The sequence below is a fragment of the Amblyomma mixtum genome, chromosome 1 (genome assembly GCF_055824585.1).
Source record: "Amblyomma mixtum isolate Tamu chromosome 1, ASM5582458v1, whole genome shotgun sequence".
Classification (NCBI taxonomy): Eukaryota; Metazoa; Arthropoda; class Arachnida; order Ixodida; family Ixodidae; genus Amblyomma; species Amblyomma mixtum.
Window position 1 is genome coordinate 70,508,203 of NC_143012.1, and position 21,598 is coordinate 70,529,800.

At 49.3% G+C, this 21,598-nt stretch overlaps 1 protein-coding gene and 1 pseudogene across 1 annotated transcript in view; one reads left to right on the forward strand and one right to left on the reverse strand.

Annotated features, from left to right (window-relative positions):
• The window catches only part of LOC149366712 (flap endonuclease GEN homolog 1-like), a 361,675-nt gene that overhangs the window by 150,100 nt on the left and 189,977 nt on the right, over positions 1 to 21,598 (reverse strand). The gene's annotated exons all lie outside the window — the stretch shown is intronic.
• LOC149366722 (uncharacterized) lies at positions 17,686 to 21,381 on the forward strand (annotated as a pseudogene).

Genomic DNA, 21,598 nt, shown 5'->3' on the forward strand with positions numbered 1-21,598 from the left:
GACGTGCATGTAGTGCGAGAACGTGAAAATAGCGATAGACGTTAAAATTGGAAGTAAAAAGAGAGGCAAACAGTCAAAAGTGAAGGAAAGAGAGGCGACGAGTGCGAAGGAGGCATCAATGCTTTCGCTTTCCCCCAATGCGGGTCGCCGCAGTGGTCTGTTAACTAGGGGTGTGCGAATATCAATTTTTTCGAATACGAATCGAATACGAATACTTGGTTCCGAATATCGAATCGAATATCGAATAATCAAGGACATACGCATTTAACCACTACAAAACATTTATCCGAGCACCAGGAACATCGCAGTTCAACTATCAGTGATGAAATGAGCACAAAAGGTGTGTGTGGCTGCATAAAAAGTATCAAAGTCTCGAACATTGTTCTTAGAAGAGTGGAAATATCAGAGAAGATGGCTAGTACACCGCATTGATCAAGACTACCTTGCCAAAAGCACAAAAGCGCGTTGCTGGGATGAACATAAAAGGCTGTCGTGAAGGAAAACCGGCTGCTCCACATGGTCAGGCAGAAGTAGTTCCCTTCTAGCTGAAACGACTTCTCCAGCCACAGAAAATGCCCTCTCAATTGGCACTGAACTGGCTCGTATTGCGAAGTATTTCGTGCACAACTCTAACTATACCAGCTTCGCAGGTATAGCCACAAAGAAGCTCACCAGTGCAGTCATCTACTGCATGGCCCAACGTTACGCTATATAGTTACGCATTGCTCTGGGCGTGCCATGTTGTTATGTCTCTGTCGATGCTCGCCGGTGCTCGCAATAGAATATTCGGCTAGACACGAATGTTCGCGTCGTGTCGAATATTCGAAACAACACGAATACCTGGATTTCGAATCGAATACGAATACTAAAAATATAATATTCGAATTATATTCGAAAATTACGAATATTCGCACACCCCTACTGTTAACATTTTTTCACGGCGTTCGCGTCGAAATGGATACACTGTGAACATAGACAGGTAAGCTAGTCAGTGACTCAATGCAGGGTGCATTTTGCCACCGCAGAAATAACCGTGCACTATGTCTAGGGGTAACAAAACAAACACGACAGCGCGCATCCCTTCCGTTTCTTCTCGCCTTAGAGCTAGCCGGTTAATTTGCGCGGTGGCAAATTGCACGCATTCCTGCGCAGCATTACGGGTCTTACCTGAAAACGAAGACTCGACGCCTTCCAGTAACCGCCTTCTTCTTTTGTAACGCGCTTCCGGTAAGATAAATGACGCAGCGGCTTCCATCGTTGAAGCCCAACGTGCCGTCAAGACGAAAAGCCAGCACGCTTCCCGGCGCGGTCACTTTTTCACAAAGGGCTGGAAGTTGTACTATGCAAGCGGGTCCAAAAGCTACGATCATCAGTCAACCCGAGCACGAGTTTGAAGTATCGATCTTGGAAACAATAACACACAACCCATGCCCGAACGACCGAGCACACACGACAAAACGGACGGCGTGGTGTGCGTATAGTGCCCGGATTTTTTTTCGTCTTGTCATGTGACCTGCCAGTCTGCGCGCTTGATTTGAACGGCGTTAGGAAGTCCGCGAGGCGCGGGCGCAAGGTACAGTCTTTGTCAAAAATTTAGAGCCCAAGGGGTTTGCTTCTAAGCCTCGCAGTGGGTCTCCTGAAGCGTTCGTGGCAGCCCTACCCATTGGAGGAGGCAGGACCAGAAATCATCTTACCTTCAGCAAATTTGGAGCGCTGGAGATGCATTACGAACCAGACGCTTGAGAAGCAAACCCCCTGGGCTCCAAACTTTTCACAAAGGCTGTACATGTTATAATAAGCTGAATATTGGTCTCTCAATAGAGGTGTCGAATATTGGTCGCACAAGGCATTTTAACAGCATGTATATTTCTACTCCATGCACCAATCAAAATAATGCCATTTTATTTCGTGAGCTTGCCTCCTTTTTGATGTATTAGTCTTCGGTTACATTTGTGTACATATGTGTGAATGCTGCCTATATGAGAAAATGAACCCACTCCTGTAAAAAATCCGTAATGGGATTGACAGTGTCTCCAAATAAAATAAATACCAGGTGTTTCAGGGAAAACTTCCAAAACTTTCAAGAATAGGTTTTTTTTTTGGGTACAAATATGACTTTTGCGGCAGTGTCGGTGTACACCGGAAAGCCGGTTAATTGTCTTTATTAAGCTGGTAAACTAAATTATGATGACTAACTTCTTGACTATCAGAGATAGGCAACTGCATGGTTGCAATTAGAGATTTGTAGTCGGTCGTTAGTAATAGCACAGTTCTAATGACTATGGTAATTCATATCAGTTTTTAGAATTTCGAAAACGCGATTACCCTCGCCGCTGTGGCTCGACAAAATACATGCGCTTTCGAAAGCATGTAGGCAAAGCATTCACTCCAGCGCGACGGGTAATCGCGCTTTCGAAATTCTAAAAACTGATATAGCTATTACTAACGGCCGGCTACAAATCTCTAATTGCAACTATAGGCGTCTAACTCTACTAGTTAGAAGGTTATTAAAATTTAGTAAACCAGCTTACTACTTAAGACGATTGACCGGTTCTCTGGTGTACGCCAACATTGGTAATACTATGCCGCACAAACCGTATTTTTACCCCAAAAAGCCTATTTTAGAGCGCAGCTCTTTGGCGTCCGTTCCTGGGTTTCGCGTCGTCGTCGGCGTCGGCGTCGGCCTCGTAACCAGCTCCGCCCCCAATGTCTCGCTTTTCAATTGGTCGAAATGCTCGTGACGTCACAGTGCGCGAATTTCAAATGGGGCCAATTGTACTTTGGCTAGTAACCATGCAACCAATCAAAGGGATCGTATAGTGATGCTGCAACTAAGTTGCACTGAGTTTAGTTAATTGCTTAATTAATCAATTAGCCTAATTAATATAGAGGAGAATGAAGAGGTCAGAAGAAAAGAAAGAAAGACGCGCGCCGCAGCGACAACAGCGTCCGCGGAAGGAGACGCTGCTGAAAAAAACATAAGTACGAAGCCGCGTTCCCTCCACCACCACGCACTTCCCCACTCAGTAAGACGTTGCTCGTTTCATATACGTTGTGTCGAACATCCTAGACAGTTCCAACAATTGACAGGTTAATGACAGAACACGATGGATAGAAATACAATAATATAAATATGAAATAGCCTAATTAACCTTTCTAGTTAGACCGCATAAATCAATAAAACCGAGAACGAAATTGGTCGAGTTGGGGAATCGAACCAGGGTCTCCGGAGTGCGATACGAGCACGCTAGCCACTCCGTAATGCCAGCTGAATGGTTTGGAATGAACAAAGGCGCGTCTAGCTAATACGGCGTCTTCGTTCACTCCCATCTTCCCCCTTTCCCTTACGGCGAGGTGCAGGTGTCCACCCAGATATGCGAGAGAGATACATTTCCTTTCCTCAAAAAATAAATTTACCGTCCAGCAAGGCGTACAGCCGAATTGGCGATGGCGTTCTGTGGACTCCCTGGCAGCGTTGCAAGACGCTGTCGCGTTCCACTCTTACAGGCGAAGCTTAACATGTTAACCACACATCAGTAACACACGCAGACAGCTAATGGACGCGTCATTCGCTGGCAGCACTTGATTCATCATTCACAACCACATTCTTAACGTACGCTCCCTTGCCGCACATGCCAAGGACGTACACCACGATCACATTCTGCGCCATTCCTCTGTACTTTGCTTTGCTGAAACCTGGATGGATCCCGAAGAGCCTCTCGAAATCATAGATTTCCTATACTGCTGTGGTGCTCGCAGAGACCACAACAGAGCGGCGGGAGTCGCTATCTACTTGCGCACAGGTCTCTCTGCAATACCAGTCGAAATGTTTGGCACGTCACATGAACTTGGCGAACTGTGCGCCGCAAAGTTGCCCAACGGCTTGCTGGTAGTAGCTGCCTACTTCGCCCCTACCGCACTCACGAAAGACGTCGTGCACTTCCTGCAACTCGCATTAACCGTCCATCGATCCACACCGATGTTAGTAGTGGGGGACTTTAATGTTGACATAAAGACAAACAGCAATTTCCTAACACTTATGCGTGAGAACATCCCGTTCCTCTCGCTCGTAACGCGTCCCACGGCTGTGACAACCTCGCGAGGCACTTGTATAGATCTCGTCTTTGAGAATCAAGCATTGGTGTACCAATTCGAAAATATATCACTCTATTTCTCCGACCACAAAGCTTCCTTCATGACTGTCAAGAACTGTTAGTGGAGTCTTTGTTAAAGGAATACGTGTGAAAAAAAAAAAATTATGTGATAGCGCATACATGTGTTGCTCGATTTCTTTGCCTCAATCTATCGAAAAGGTGAAACAGCTTATTTGCTGCGCTCAAATTTCGCATTAGGAAGTAACGTAATCGTCGGTAATTTTTCAAATTTTTCTTTTTGAAGTGTTCGCAGAAACACCCAGGGCTGCACCTCCACACCGTTACATGTGCTGTCACATTTAATAATCAGTAACACAAGTTAGCTCTCTGCTACGTTGTGCAATTTAATTCCAACATGAGAAAGTTTCACGCCTCCATTTCTCTTGGTACCAAAAAAGAATTTCAGTTATACGTTAGATTTTGCATTGCCAAGTGACCTCATGAACAGTATTTTCCGAGTCATTACCTACAACCAACTCAACATCGTGACCTCTCCCATAGCCGATATAATATGAATAAAATTTGTTCAGCTGAAATGGGAATCGTTTAAGCTGTGGTTGTGGTTGGTTCCATAATCAGTGAGAAATCGGCTGTAAATTTAACTTTTGTTGATTGAGTTTAATTAAGCTACAGTCAGTTAACTTTATATCATCATCATCATCATTTATTGAACCCTTAAAGATCCCGTCTGGGACATTACATAGGGGGGGGGGGGGGGGAGATAGTGGTGTGAAGCGGCCATACAAAAGCATGTGAATATAAAAAAAACATAACAAAAATAACAAGGATTACAAGTTTGACGGGAAATTAAAGTCAAGTAATCCAAATAATACAGAAAATATATGGAAAAGCAGGCCATATGGAAAAGCAGACCATATATTAGGCCATATCAGTCAAGAACATATTAACTTCTTAGTGACTCGTGAGAAATCGGGTGTAAATAGATTTTTTGCTGCTTGAGTTTTAATTCACCTGTAGTCAATTCAATTTATATTGGGTCGTATCAGTCAAGAACGTAATGACTTTTTATGGACCAAGCTCATTAGGATTTGGGTATTAATATACCTTTTTAGACTTCGCATATACTCCATAAATAGTTAATTGCATCTCAGTGCGCATTTTTGTAAGCAACCTGCAGCCCCACTTCGCTTTCTGACCCACACAGTTTGGATTTCTTCCCGGGCTGTCAGCGCAAGATATCGTACTGCAGCCCAAGGAAACACAACTGCACACACGGAAAAGAACACCTAACACACGAGCATTTTTAACCCTCAAATTCCCCCCCCCCCCCCCAAAAAAAAAAAAAATCTTTTGGCACTGTGGGACATTACCACGCTCTGCGAACACCGGCAGAAACGCATTGCGCGGTCAGAGCATGGAACTACTTCAAGGCATTTTCTTGCGAAAGCAACGCTACACTAGGTGTGAGCGATTTTGCCGAGCCCCGGAGAGCCCCAACTGCGCATGCGCGAGGAGCGAGTGACGTCAGAGCAGCACGGAGCCGCCGCCGACTCCACTCAGAGGTGCCTTCGCCGCTGCGCCAGCAGCAGTGCATTCTCCGGGAGGAGTGACGTCACACAGCGCACAGCTACGGCGCTGGGGCCACCGCCGACTCGTCTGCTACGCGGGTGCCTCAGAGGTGCCGCCGCCGCTGCGATTGCCGCGCCGTTGCTTCCGCAATTCTACTCGGGATGGCGATTAGTCAAACCACAGCCAATCTTTTCACGGGATGCGCCGATAGACGCCCCGAGGAGCTGTAACTTCCTCTTTGCTGCTCAACATAGCCCTGGCGCCGCTATCTGATGAACCAAGAAATATACCTTGATTTACGATTATCAGGGAGGCGGAAGACACACTGCAGGAGGCTGCGGATAGGGAGGACAGAATGGTAGGCCCCAATCATTTGACCCCAACCTAGAGACCCGACCATCACGGTCGTAGCAACAGCCGTAGCCAGTAATGAGAGCCCGCGCGCTCGGTTTACAGATACAAGCCATCATAAACCATAAATACGCTGGATAAGCAGCAGCTGACGCGTCTGACCAGAATGCTTGCTGGACACAACTACGGGCACAGCAAAACCGACAGCCCGGCTTTTAGTGATGCATTTGTAGTCGAACGCAACGCGTACCATCTTCCATTTCACAACCTAGCCCGGGGCAGGTTAATACGGGCCAGACCACGGTTACGAACGCAGTCAAGACGGCACTTAAAATGCCTGCACAGGCTAGTACTACCCAGCAAACCAAAAACCTCCCAGAGACGTCTAGCTATAGACGTCTCTGAGAGGTTTTTGGTTTGCTGGGTATAAAGTCACAACACAGTAGTATAGATAATCGTAGTCCTATACGCTGGTCAAATAAAAAGACTTAGACGCCCTCAACGGGTTCCCCAGCAGCACAATTAATCGGCCAAATATTAGAAATGAATTGGCAAATGCCGATTCTACATAGGAACAGTGTGAAAGCATCATTTTCCTATATTGGGCCAATTACCTGTGCTGCTAGCCTACCCTTGCCCGGACACACGGTGAGTGTGTCTCTCTGTCTCCCGGTTTCATCAGCCGAACAATGTCTCTGACGTCAAATTGAGGTTATACGTCACGTGAGGTATGGAAAAACTGCAATATAATCGCTGCTGCATCTTTTTAATTCACTATATACAGTGTTGAAGCCAGCCTTCCTCAAGGGTCGGAATGACAACGAATGTAGAAGCAGTGATTGCATTGCGGCTTTTTCATGCCTCACGTCGACCTATAGCCACGCTTTGACGTCACAGTCATCGTTCGGCTGTTGAAACCGAAACGGCACAAGAAAGAAATTCGATTATTAATAGATTAGCGGGCGTAGGAAAATCATCATCATCATCATCAGCCTGATTACGCCCACTGCAGGGCAAAGGCCTCTCCCATGTCTCTCCAATTAACCATGTCCTTCGTCAGTTGCGGCCACCGTATCCCCGCAACCTTCTTGATCTCATCCGCCCACCTAACTTTCTGCCGCCCCCTGCTACGCTTGCCCTCTCTCGGAATCGACTCCGTTACCCTTCAGAACCAGCGGTTATCTCGCCTTCGCATTACATGCCCTGCCCAAGCCCACTTCTTCCTCTTTATTTCAACTAGGATGTCATTAACCAGCGTTTGTTCCCTCACCCACTCCGCCACGCACCCTAAAGTTAGGTGTCTATACTCCTTTAAGAATAGAAGAGAGAACGAAAGAAAAGAAGATGGGGAAGAAGACAGAGGGACGCGGTAGTAGAGAAAGGAATGAAGGGAAGGGGAAAAATTGCTGTATAAACAAGGCGGCGGCTTAGTTACATCATGGCTCTCTCTGAATGTTTCAATTAAGCCGGAGCCTTGTTTAGGTAATTTTTCTTACGGTTATATCTCGTATACACCTATGAGACACACTTGTAGGCTAACGAAAAGGCTTGACCTTAAACTGCGAACTGAGGAGTGAGCCATGTAAAGGAAACCGGAGCGAAGTAGAATGGTTCAGGAAAAGCGCGAGTTAACAATTTCTTAGGAATCGAGAATAAATGGGCAGGGTATGTATTTAATACAAAAGGAATGTAACCAATCGTCCTTAGGGGTAACGGAGTGGACCCCAAGCAGCGAGCCAGGTTGGAGGACGAAGATTGTGAAGTTTACGGGCCTACCCGGTGGGCGCTGAACCTCCCTCGGACGTCCTGCAGACAGCCTGAACATCCGCAGGGCGTCCCTGGGAGTTTCTAGTGCCCATTAGGCTATAGCCACAGCTGGCACATGACAGGGGAAACTGGAGGGAGATGAGAGAGGCCTTCGTTCTGCAGCGGACGTACTTACGCTGATTCCGATGATGACGTCGTAGCACACTGGCGTTTCTTTCATTTCGCCTCCATCGAAATGCAGACACCAGCCAAATGCCATAGGCACTGTGCCACATAGGCGGGTCAGCTATCACAGCATGTGTTTTTGCACTTAGAACAATGGGGAGTAAATGACGTCATAGCTTCAATCATGCCGGAGGAAATAATTTAGAGCTTATGAGGCCCAGAGGAGGCAACCGGTGACCTCTCGAAGTGTCAGAAAAAAGAAGGGAAGAAAAAAAATGGAGGGGACACTGAGGCTCCGCCTTAATGGTACGACGCGATAGCGTAATTGACATTTAATGCCAATTTTTTTATTTGCAGTGAAAAGCTGTTAGAGGGAGTCCAACCACGATGGCCCGTCCCTAAAAATACAAAACAGTTCTGCTCGTCGTATTCTTTGTAATTATAATCGAGCTTCCTGCATTTCTGCAATAAAATTAAATCTTAGCCTGCCATATTTAGCATCCCACCGTAAAGCCCTTAGAATTTCACTTTTTTTTACAAGATATTTCAGCATCCTTCCCTTCGCGGCGAACCGACCTCCCCTCCCCAATAATTTTCATCAAGGCTAGATCACGAGAACAAAGTCAGAATTCCATTATGCAAAACCAATGCCATGTTTCAGTCATGGCTTCCCCGCACAGCTGCTGAGAGGAATCACCTCCCCGCATAAACCGCTACAATTACTGACAACCAACGCTTTAAGACCATATTAGAGAGCACTGCATAACTTTAGGAGCACTTATTTCATTTTTTATGCACCAGCATTTTTTTTTTCACTGTATTGCTGCACTGTATGTATTGTATTATATTCTATTAACCAGCAGATCAAGAACCCATTAGATAACATTATATAACTAGGAGCCATCATTTCGGTATTACTATTTACTTTGCTGCGCTGTGCGTTGTTTTTCTTTTAGTTTATTTAACCACTCGTCTAAAAAATTCCTGTGGCCCTGAGGGTACACGAAATGAATAACTAAATAAATAAATAAATAAATGGTTGGTTGGTTTATGGGGTTTAACGTCCCAAAGCAACTAAGGCTATGAGAGACGCTGTAGTGGAGGGCTCCGGAAATTTCAACCACCTGGAGTTCTTTAACGTGCACTGACATCGCACAGTACACCGGCCTCTAGAATTTCTCCTCCAAAGAAAATCAGCCGCCGCGGCCGGGATGGAACCCGCGTCTTTCGGGTCAGCAGCCGAGCACTATAACAACTGAGCCACCGCGGCGGCAAATAAATAAAAATTGGCAGAGGCTTAGCTTGGTTAAGCCCGGTAGGTTGCGAAAGCAAATGGCAAACTATCTTTGCACACAGAGAGAAAGATCCACCGTGACTATATATCGCCGCCCTCCGCCAACGGATCGAGCTGGGGGCACTTTCTTTATGCAGCTGGTATGACGTCACCTCGACTGTTCGACTGTAGCGCCACTGGTGAGAGGAGCGCGAGGCTCACCGTCGTGACTACCGCCGCCCTCCGCCGACGGATCGAGCTGGGGGCCCTTTTTTATGCAGCTGGTATGACGCCACCTCGGCTGTAGCGCCACTGGTGAGAGGAGCGAGGCTCACCGTCGCGACTACCGCCGCCATCCGCCGACGAATCGAGCTGGGAGCCCTTTTTTATGCAGCTGGTATGACGTCACCTCGACTGTAGCGCCACTGGTGAGAGGAACGCGAGGCTCACCGTCGTGACTACCGCCGCCCTCCGCCGACGGATCGAGCTGGGGGCCCATTTTTTCGCGGCTGGTATGACGTCACTCCGCGAAAGGTCCACCGTAACTACCGCCGCGCCACGCTGAAGGCTCAAAACCTAACGTAGTATTGCTTTCGCAATAAAATAACGCCACGGGTGAGCGTGCTCTGAAGACGATAAAGGGAGCGCGAGGAGGGCGCACGGGATGATCACGTGATCGGCCCCTCTGCAGCCTCACGAGTGCTCCTGACTCGCCAATGGCTGCAGCGTCATCATTGCGGCTCAGAGCGGATTTCGCGCGGGGCGTAAAACTGCTACACGTTACGTTGGCCATGGCAGACATAGTACCGTCGGATCAGCTGCATTCAGCATCAGAGATTAGGCGCGCGCGCCAACCTGAGAATACTGGTGAGCAATGGCAAACTCCAGCCATGTGTGAGGCAGAACTTGTCAACAAACAAGGAAACAGTGAGTGAATGGGAATGTCAATGAGTGGTCATGAGCGTGAGTGAGTGGTTACGAGCGTGAGTCGACATGAGTGCGAGTGTGAGCGACTGGTTGAGCGGAATTGAGTGCGAGTATGAGTGAATGGTTGTGAGGCAGAACTTGTCAGCAAACAAGGAAACAGTGAGTGAACGGGAATGTGAGTGAGTGAACGGGAATGTGAGTGAGTGGACATGAGCATGAGTGAATGGTTGTGAGTGCGATTGAGTAGTTGTGAGTGTGAGTGAGTGGTTGTGAAAATGCCAGTGGTCATGAGTGCCAGTGGATGGTTGTGAGTGCGAGTGGACAAGAGTGTGAATGTGAGTGAGTGAATGTACGTGTGAGTGCCATGAGTATGAGTGTGATTGAGCTACGTACCTCTCATAGTGCCGAGGTATGGTCAGAACGCGTAAGCCTGGCGGCTTCACGGTCAAACTGAACTTGGGAACGCGGCATATGTTCGGGAGAGCAAAGCGTCCGGACTAGCTTTCTCCTATTCAAGGAGCCGCCGCTGGCTAACTGTCTGCTAAAGGATGTACAGCGCATTCGCAAAGCCGAAGTGCGGCGAGAATACCGCCGTGGGGGCATCTTTTTGCTGAGTTGTTCAGGTTCAGCAGTAGCTTAGCCGTTGCGTTTTCTTTTTTTAAGTTCAGGTGGGATATCGTTAACTCGCGTTTGTTCCCGATCCACTCTGCTCTCTTCCTGGATCCTAACTTCACACCTGCCATTTCCCTCTCCATACAATGTAAACAAAAATATACCCAAAAGGAAGTAAAAATGGTGGCGGCCACCCTTTTTACTCCATTTGTGAAAACATTTACTCCATGAGTGGGGAGTAAAAAGGTGGACTGTTCTCCATTTTACTCCCATGAGGGAATAATGGAGTAAAAATGAGGATTTACCAGCATTTACTCCACACTGTTAGCAAAAAACACCCAGAAGGGAGTAAATGGCTTGTCCTCTAACGCACACCCAAAAGGAGGTTTTTTTACTCCATATGTATGGTGTTTTTTATTTACTCCCTTATATGAGGGAGTTATTTTGGAGTGAAAAGGGAGTAAATTTTTTACTACCCACACAGATGGAGCCCAAAAATGGATCATGTTTATTTATCCTCATTCAGGCTCATTCCTGCAGCAGTGAAAGCGGCGGAAACGGGCAGTAGCTCTGCGGGCCGCCGGCAACCCAACTTGGGAAACTGAACTGCCCTAATTGGATTGGATTGGAGTAAACTTTATTTGTGCCTGCAGTTGGACGCTCGCGCGCCCCTAAAGTGCCCTAAAGTGACCCCGCCTCACGCATTCTTTCCGCCGTCTGCTAGCCCAGCGGCGGCGTACGCGGCAGGAGTCGTCTGCTTGTCCAGCGCTGGATTAAGGTGGAGGAGGCTTAGGGGGCTGCAGCCCAGGGCCTCACCTTCGACAACAGGAGAAGGGGGCCCATTTATTCTAACCTGCTTATTATATGGAAATGGGAACCACATCAATGGAACTTCGAGTGAAACGTATGAAGCGAGAAAACCGAAACGAGGAGACGGGCCCCCAGCTAATGTAACTTCGTTTAGCCGAATCGGTTGGTAGGAAAGCTTGTCGAGCTGCAAAAACAGGAATCCTCCTCCACCCCATTGGGGCCCCCTTACGAAGCGATATATGCGTTTGCTTAAGGATTGGGGGAGGGTTTTTGTGGTTTTTTGTCAATCCCCCCATCCAGTGGCGTCTGAAGGTGTAGTGTGTTTGAAAATCCTGGAGTCGTCGCTCCTTCATTACGATTCCAGCAGCGCTGAAATTTTTCTCGTTGCTTGAACTGGTGGCCGGAACGGCTAATTCTTATAATTCTTAGAACGCTTGAAGTACGAAGAGAAGTGACAGGCGTGGTGTCGTAAGGGATGGAGGAAAGGGTGGTTCTTTTCTCTTCTTTGTACGGAGAGGTTGTCCCTCCGTTCTTCTCTCTTCCAACGAAGTACTGAGCCAGTAGGATGAGACTTGCAGGAAAGACAGGGACTCTTGTCGAGCACTGATATAGGTTTTATGTACACAGACGACTATTTACAAGGAGTATATACATGACAGCATCATGTCCCACCAGCCGCCCCGTGGACCCACTCCACGGCTACTCGAGAGCACGGTCTGCGTGCCTGGCTCCGGTCGAGACCAAAATCTCTGAGTCGCGATGGCGGCAGAGCATCGCGCGCCCCCGCGCTCTCTCCCCACGCGAAAAGAAAAAAAAAGCAAAGTGTTGAATTATTCTTACGCCGCGAGCAGGAGGAGCCTCGTCACTACATGTGTTTTCGCTCTCTCCCTAAAAGCTCCGGCCTCGTTGCCATACACAACTTGGAAACGCGGCGACGAACGCCCTCCCGCAACAGGGGCCCCTCGGGGCAGGTAAGATGCCGCTAAACCTTCCCAGATGAGGCTAGCAAATGGGCGCGCAGCCACCGGGCATCGTCCGTACCGCGCCACGCCGTGTGTCACCGGCCCTGTCAGAGAAGGGATGTCTTCGCTAACCCGCGCCCTCCGCGAGCCTAACCCTTTGAAGAAAGCCGCGAGGCGCGAATGCTGCCCCTCCCTCTCCCCACAAAAAACAGACCTGTGGGCGATCCGCACTCGGCCACAGAGGATGCTTTCTTCCCGCAGGCCACGACCGGGCGGAAACGCGACCTTCAACTGATAGGAGAGACCCCTCGTTTACTTTGGTAAAAAAAAAATTACCGACGATTACGTTACTTCCTAATGCGAAATTTGAGCGCAGCAAATAAGCTGTTTCACCTTTTCGTTAGATTGAGGCAAAGAAATCGAGCAACACATGTATGCGCTATCACAGAATTTTTTTTTAATTTTTCACAGGAAGAGGGGGGAGGGGGGCGGCGTGTACACCCAGCGGCAAACGATGGGGGCAGAAGCGCGCGCAGCAAGCGGACAACACGATAAAGGGAGGAGGGAAGAGATAGCAGCGACTGACTGATGCCGCTGACGCCGATAGTGAGTCAACCCCAGCTGCGGAGTTGGTTTCAGGGACAACGCCGCCGATGCCGACACAAACAATATGATACCCTCGCTTCCGCAGCGCTAAAGGGCGACCCACATGGAGCGAACTTGCGCTGCGGATTTTGAGCGGCGCGGCGGAACGCGGACGCACCGCCGCTGTGCCGCACCACAAGAGGCGGAAAACGGGCGGCTGCCGCCAAACCGCTGCCGACAAAAACAAAAAAAAAGATTTGTAAGCTTACTCTAAAGCCATTGTTTATTGGAGGGCGCATTCTCACTTTTTAGTTCAGCGTATGCTATCTCCCCTCTCCACTCCACCCCCACTCGGTTTCACCCTGCGCGCCGAGCCACCGGCAGCTGCTGCTAGCAGAGACGCAAAAATAGACTCAGCCTATAGTAGCGCCATCTGGTTCTCGGGACAGGAACCATTATTGTAAACAAACCGGCTCTCCACCTTAAGCCTAGAAGTGGGAGAATCGTCACTCTAAATAAAAAAATAAGGCAAATTTATCACTTATAAGTTTTATTATAGGCAAGGCGAGACGAAGCGAAAGACCGGTTGCCCACATACGGCCAGTGAACGCAGTGAAAAAGGCAGCAACAACGAGAATTCAGTCCAAAGCGAGGGGTCCGGCTTCGAAAGGCGCCGCCATGTTGTCGCCGCGCGCGGGCGGAAGCTAGATGCGGGAAGAGAGCGCCCTCATTGGTCCGCGCTGACAGCTCGCATTCGCCGCTTCCGGTGAGCGGCTGACCGCCGTGCGAACGTATCTAGCACTGCTTGGTCGGCGGCGAACGGCCGCCGGCGGCCAAGCGGCCGCCGCCGGGCGGCCGTACGCAGGTTTTCCGCGAGAAAACCGCTCCATGTGGGTAGGGCTTAAGAACCAGGTCTAGCCTTGGGAAGGTGGTCACGTATTCGTCGACGTGCCGGGGCCTACGTGAAATAACCGGCGCGTCGGCAACTGAAGAGCACCCTATCCGCCACACAAGAACAGGGGGGGGGGGGGGGACCTTTTCCTCCTCTTTCTGCATGGCGGCGACGGTGTTCTATGCAGTCACGTTATCTTGACTCTCTAGCGGCGTCAGCGGCATCCAGCGGTATCAGTCGGTCGCTGCTAGCGCTGGGGGGATGAAAGGGGGGCGGAGCTGGTTACGAGGCCGACGACAACGCCGACGACGACGCGAAACCCAGGAACGGACGCCAAAGAGCTGCGCTCTAGAACACGGAAACGAGCTCTTAGAGAAACAGCGAACGCCGTCCAGGCTAACGACCGCGATGCTGTCGCCGCGCCGCTCGTAGAGCGGCTTTTTCAGTCGTTATTACGGCGCCGGTTAAAATGGAAAGAGGCGATTGAATGGCGCCAACCTTACAGATGGCGTGCCATGACACGCTGTCTTTTTAGAGCGCAGCTCTTTGGCGTCCGTTCCTGGGTTTCGCGTCGTCGTCGGCGTCGGCCTCGTAACCAGCTCCGCCCCCAATGTCATGCTTTTCAATTGGTCGAAATGCTCGTGACGTCACAGTGCGCGAATTTCAAATGGGGCCAATTGTACTTTGGCTAGTAACCATGCAACCAATCAAAGGGATCGTATAGTGATGCTGCAACTAAGTTGGACTGAGTTTAGTTAATTGCTTAATTAATCAATTAGTCTAATTAATATAGAGGAGAATGAAGAGGTCAGAAGAAAAGAAAAGAAAGACGCGCGCCGCAGCGACAACAGCGTCCGCGAAAGGAGACGCTGCTGAAAAAAAAACAGATAAGTACGAAGCCGCGTTCCCACCACCACCACGCACTTCCCCACTCAGTAAGACGTTGCTCGTTTCACATACGTTGTGTCGAACATCCTAGACAGTTCCAACAATTGACAGGTTAATGACAGAACACGATGGATAGAAATGCAATAATGTAAATATGAAATAGCCTAATTAACCTTTCTAGTTAGACCGCATAAATCTATAAAACCGAGAACGAAATTGGTCGAGTTGGGGAATCGAACCAGGGTCTCCGGAGTGCGATACGAGCACGCTAGCCACTCCGTAATGCCAGCTGAATGGTTTGGAATGAACAAAGGCGCGTCTAGCTAATACGGCGTCTTCGTTCACTCCCATCTTCCCCCTTCCCCTTACGGCGAGGTGCAGGTGTCCACCCAGATATGCGAGAGAGATACATTTCCTTTCCTCAAAAAATAAATTTACCGTCCAGCAAGGCGTACAGCCGAATTGGCGATGGTGTTCTGTGGACTCCCTGGCAGCGTTGCAAGACGCTGTCGCGTTCCACTCTTACAGGCGAAGCTTAACATGTTAACCACACATCAGTAACACACGCAGACAGCCAATGGACGCGTCATTCGCTGGCAGCACTTGATTCATCATTCACAACCACATTCTTAACGTACGCTCCCTTGCCGCACATGCCAAGGACGTACACCACGATCACATTCTGCGCCATTCCTCTGTACTTTGCTTTGCTGAAACCTGGATGGATCCCGAAGAGCCTCTCGAAATCATAGATTTCCTATACTGCTGTGGTGCTCGCAGAGACCACAACAGAGCGGCGGGAGTCGCTATCTACTTGCGCACAGGTCTCTCTGCAATACCAGTCGAAATGTTTGGCACGTCACATGAACTTGGCGAACTGTGCGCCGCAAAGTTGCCCAACGGCTTGCTGGTAGTAGCTGCCTACTTCGCCCCTACCGCACTCACGAAAGACGTCGTGCACTTCCTGCAACTCGCATTAACCGTCCATCGATCCACACCGATGTTAGTAGTGGGGGACTTTAATGTTGACATAAAGACAAACAGCAATTTCCTAACACTTATGCGTGAGAACATCCCGTTCCTCTCGCTCGTAACGCGTCCCACGGCTGTGACAACCTCGCGAGGCACTTGTATAGATCTCGTCTTTGAGAATCAAGCATTGGTGTACCAAGTCGAACATATATCAGTCTATATCTCCGACCACAAAGCTTCATTCATGACTGTCAAGAACTGTTAGTGGAATCTTTGTTAAAGGAATACGTGTGAAAAATAAAAAAAAACTCTGTGATAGCGCATACATGTGTTGCTCGATTTCTTTGCCTCAATCTATCGAAAAGGTGAAACAGCTTTTTGCTGCGCTCAAATTTCGCATTAGGAAGTAACGTAATCGTCGGTAGTTTTTTTTTTACTTGTCAGAGCCAGAAAATAAGCGACAGCACGCCGCTCTCCTGCGAATGCTGTGTTCACTTCGCTGAAAAGCGATTACGGCGAAACGCAGCAACCAAGGCTGCGCCAGAACAGTACGAGCTGAGCCGTAGTGGAGACACCAGTGGCATTCCTCTAATGCCATTCATGTGGTGGGGGCCCCCCTTCGCTCTTGCCCGCTACTATTGTCCGTCTCCCCTGCCGGAACCGCCGCGAGTAGCTCCTGCCTGGTAGACGGACAAGAGAGAAGGCAGTCAGCTCTGCAGTGCGTTGCGAAGCGTCTTCCCGAGAATGGCACCACAAAATGTCTCGGCGAGTGGAAGAAGTTAACCCTTTCTCGAGGCGCTGCTGGAAGAAAACCCTGACGTTTCGTACTGGCAGTGACATGTTCCTCTTGTCCACCTTGGTCAACACATAGGAGGTGTTGCCTCGGTCAACGACCAGTCTTTCGGCAATACCGCAGTTCATTACAAAAGCTTCCCTGGGCGGCGCGATCCCGCGTGCGCTGTATGCAGCCTTACCTCCGCTTCTCGAAAGCTTCCATTCTTCTTACCCTTCCTACTGCAAGACGCCCAGAGCTGGTGGCTTTTCCCCAACGTTGGTACTTGCTAGAACCGAAAATGGGTTTTGAGCCCCAACTAGCTTTTGTTTGCTTTTTGTTAGCGTTTGTGCTATCCTACCATCCTTGTACATTCCCTCCTCGATGGTCTACACACAAATCACTTCCTGCTGTGCATGCAAGAGCACCATGGCCATTTTCGCACTTCCGCATAAGATTTTAGCTAGGTTGGCAGCGTTGTGGTCGCCAAAGCCGAACGTGCATGTTCTCACTAACGGCGAAAGCCACAAGCTGGAAATGCAGAGGTTCGTGGACCTCGGTTCTCGAACCGAATGTTGGTGACCGGTGGTTGGTACTAGGAATTATTCTGGGGAGGGGATACTGTTCCTGGCGTATGCTGGTGATGTCGGCCATTTAGTGGCATCACTGTTGGGGACCAGGGGAGGGGGGTGAATATCCGCGTGCCACGCACCTGCGGCACGGCGAGCGCACCTAGCGATTCCCTAGGTTCTCCAGAGACAGGCCGAGGGAGGCGCGGTGACGCCACGTCTGGTTGAGAACAAGGGCAACACCAAAAAACGTCACCGAGAAGCGCATTCCATCGACCAATCAGCGTCTCCGGCCTACCTACCCCCAAACGCTTCTGAACTGATATCAGGAGGTCGCGTTCGTCTTGCCACGCCAAGTCCGGAGGAACAGCGTTCGTCGTTCGCGCTTTGCACACCTGTCAAATTCCATTTTATCTCAACTTTTTGTCAGCTGTGACGCCGTCCGTTCATGTGAAAATGCCCGGTTGGAAGCATCAAAGTGGTGCGTCTAAACGAAAGGCGAAGTTAGAAAGAGAAGATTGTGAAAAGAGGCTGCCAAAGAAGACAAAGTATCTTCTGAATGCAGCTTCTGCGGAGCATTATGACTGCTCTACCCAGAGTCCGTACCAATACCCCGATAGTACCGACAGTGCTTCTGTGAAGGACTTGCCAGCTCCATCACTACGGTTTCCTGGCAACAAGCCAGATTTCACTCATCTTGGTTGTCTGGATCCTGGGAAAACGGTGCCAACCTCGTTCGTCCATATATCTGAGCAACCGAGGCTAACCGAGGTCTGTCCTGTTCCTGAGTTAGCAACGTCGTTGCTACTCGGCCCGGCCCCTGCCACGGAGCTCCAGGTGTGCTTTCCGCCAGGCCCGATTTCTGCTTCTGCTCATCAAACAGGCGCCAAACATCCCCGATGAGCCTCCTTCTACTGACGAACGCCAGCAAACAACACTGCGAGAACCGACTCACTTGTTTCCTACTAGTGCGGCTTCGAGTCATCGTGTTCCCACCCACAAAGTGTGCCTCGAGAGGACTGGTCAGATGGCTTCTCGCTGCGACAACAAAGAAGTACAGACCTCCCCGCAGCAGGAGGTAGGTTGTGAGGTTCTCCAAAGTGACCCTGCTAAGTGGCCGGACGTCATTACTGATAGCTTTCGGAGTGTATGCCTTGAGAAAGGACCAGTGTATTTTCAAAATCGCGCAGAAACTTTTCCGTCTTCCGAAAGACAATACACAACTCAGAAGCGTTATATATCACCTCATCTTTTCGTGCGAAAGGCTATAGGCACCCTGCGCATCTAACTCCCGCGCGACGCGCGCGCCGCCGCGTCCCTGTCAGGAAGGCGGCGGCAGTCCGACAGCTCCCGCTCTGTTGCGCGCGCCGTCGCGAAGCAGTTGTGCGCCTCCTTCCCGAGCACAAAATGGCTAATAACAACAGCAGGACACACTGCTGTGTTTTAGGATGCAATAATACATATATAAATTCGCCTCGGACAAGGTTTTATGGATTTCCAACGCGACATTGGGAGACGGCCCAAACTGCGACGGGCAACACGCGCGCGCGGTTTCTGGTCAAGCAATGGTCAAACCCGTGCTGAAGACGCTTACTTGACTCATGCATTACCTCCTAGACAGGTTTTTGACTCATGGCAAATTCAGCAGACTCGGAGGAATGCTAATGGGCCTCTGGGAACCCTTCCCTTTTTTTGCACCCACGATTTCCGGTCGTTGACTTGGCTGTCAACAATATGTGGGCTTAAAAAGCCACGCCGAAACTTGCCCGCAGTCACACCTTAGGAACGAGGCCAAATTTTGCGCTGCAAAGAATCGTTTACCTTAGTTCCAGCTATGCGCAGAATCCTTGCTCGCTTCCACTGCGCCTCCTCGTCCAACGTCTTTTTCGACAATAAAGGCACGTTTTCAGGGGCAACGGCAACATGCTCCTGACAAATCTTTGCCTCCACGTCTGAACGACTGGGTGACAATTTAGTACAATAATCATATATCCTGATGTAGAAGAGCCGGGGCACTTGTACTAAATGCGTAGAAATAAAACAAGCCTTGCAATGAAATTCTGCTTTTTGAGCACAAGCTTTCTGCACGAATCCTGCATGAAATAGCCGGGATACTCCTTTTTTCCAGAATCCCAGTCGAAAAGTTTTATGTTTTCCGGATGAGTTTCAGTGCGCACAGGCGCTTCGCCGCAGCTTGCGTTCTCTTCTTGCAAAAGCTCGTTCATTGGACATCTCACATCACCAAAATACTGACGCACGTGTTGTAGCGATAATGGCCTGGCAGTTGCTGAAAAACAGAAAATATGATTCTTTAAAACAGCGCAAAAGACAGGGACACAGATAGAAAAGACACACACAGCGCTGTTTTTGAGAATCTAATCTGTGTCCCTGTCTGTGTCCCTGTCTTTTGCGCTGTTTTAAAGAATCATGGTTCACCAACTAGCCCGCACGTCTGCCCTTGTAAGAAAATATGAGTGGCAGATTACGCAATGGGCACATCATTTTAAGGTGTAGTTTGGACAGGGTATGCCACATCGAACACCGAAGGTGCGGCAAACGAGAATGTTATGAAGTCAGGTTTGCGCCATTCGCTCAGAAACGGGAGTTTTCTAATTACCTTGAAAGCTATGCCACCTGGCCGTCTTTAAAAGTTCAGGGTAAGCCTTTCTAAATGCAGGAACACCCCAGGCGTGCTTGCGGCTCGTTTTGGAGAGCGTTTCATACCGCTCCGAAAATACAGCAACGGCAGCAGCGTGTTTACATTTGCCTGCCTTGCAACTGCAGCTCGCGGCTACAAGCTTTCTACTGGAAGATAGCTTAGATAGATATTTCTTAGCGCTGATTTGATCGTTTCTGGTGGCGCAGTGATGCTTGTCTGCGCAATGCACCGGGCTGCTACTTCGCTCCCGTCGCACGACACCACCTCGTTCACATTGTGTACATGGCCTGCTTCAAAAAGCTTCGTTCCTTTCCTGACGTTCGCTCCTCGAAAGAATTTTTCAGCCTCACGAATGAATAGGTCGAAATCCCGCCTCCACGAACAGCGGCAGCCGCTAGCAGACGCCATGCCTTCGCAGTCGCGGGGCGAGCCTTCCTGACAGGGACGAGGAACTGGCCGCGCGGGGGAGCTGAACGCAGCCGCGACGGTGGCAGTGCCTGGCGGGTGCAGGGTGCCTTAAGCGTACGAGCGACACTGGTTGATGTATTCAGAGTCCAAAGGTTCCGTTTACTGCTTCATGTGCAAACTATTTTCAATTCGAAGCAACCAGAGTACTTTCACCACTCATGGCTTTTCTGATTGGAAAAAAGCAGAAGAAAAGGTTTGCGCTCATGAAAATAGCGTCGAGCACCGGAACTGTGTGACAGCATGGCTCGCCCAGTCTAACTCGAACAGCACAATTGACAAGGATGCTGGTTAAGCATCTTGTCACTGAGACCGCTTTCTGGACAGAGGTGTTGAAGCGCGTAGTCGTTGTAGTTAAGCTTCTAGCTGAGCGCAGCCTAGCGTTTAGGGGAAGTGATGAAGTTTTTGGTTCACCGAGAAATGGCAATTACATGGGAGTACTTGAAGTCATTGCCAAGTTTGATCCCTTTCTAGAGGAGCACATCAAACGCTATGGGAACAAGGGAAAAGGTCACCCATCGTACCTGTCAAAAACCATTTGTGACGAATTTATCGAGCATATGGCAAAGGCTGTCAAAGATCGTCTCGTTGAGGAAGTGAAACGCGCAAAATACTTCTCTTTAATTGTTGATTCCACTCCAGACCTTACACACGTTGATCAACTGTCAGTTGTTTTACGATACTACTTAAATGGGCAAGTGTACGAACGGTTTCTTGGATTTGTTCCAACTGAATCGCATACCGGCTTGCATCTTTTCGACACCGTGATGACCCTCTTGGCAGCCAATGACATCTCAATTGGTGATTGTATGGGCCAAGCATACGACAACGCGAGTAATATGTCAGGAAAGTACAAAGGACTGCAAGCTCAAATAAAACACCTGAACGAATTGGCAATCTACGTCCCATGTGCTGGTCATTCACTAAATTTAGATGGCGCGTGTAGTGTTGACAGTTGCCTTGAGGCTGTCAAATTTTTTGCTCTAACTCAGAGACTGTATGTGTTCTTTGCTGCCTCACCTAAGTGATGGAAACATCTTTTGAACAGCATGGGTGAAAGTGGTGACTGTGAGCAACTTGTTTTGAAAAGTCTCTATCAGACCAGGTGGGCAAGGCACGCTGAATCATGTAAGGCCATTTTGAAAAATTTCAAAGCAGTCTTGTGCTGCCTTGAAGCGATCTCAAAGAATGAAGAAGAAAACGGTGACACTCGGAACGAAGCGCACTCTCTCTTCAAGAAGATGA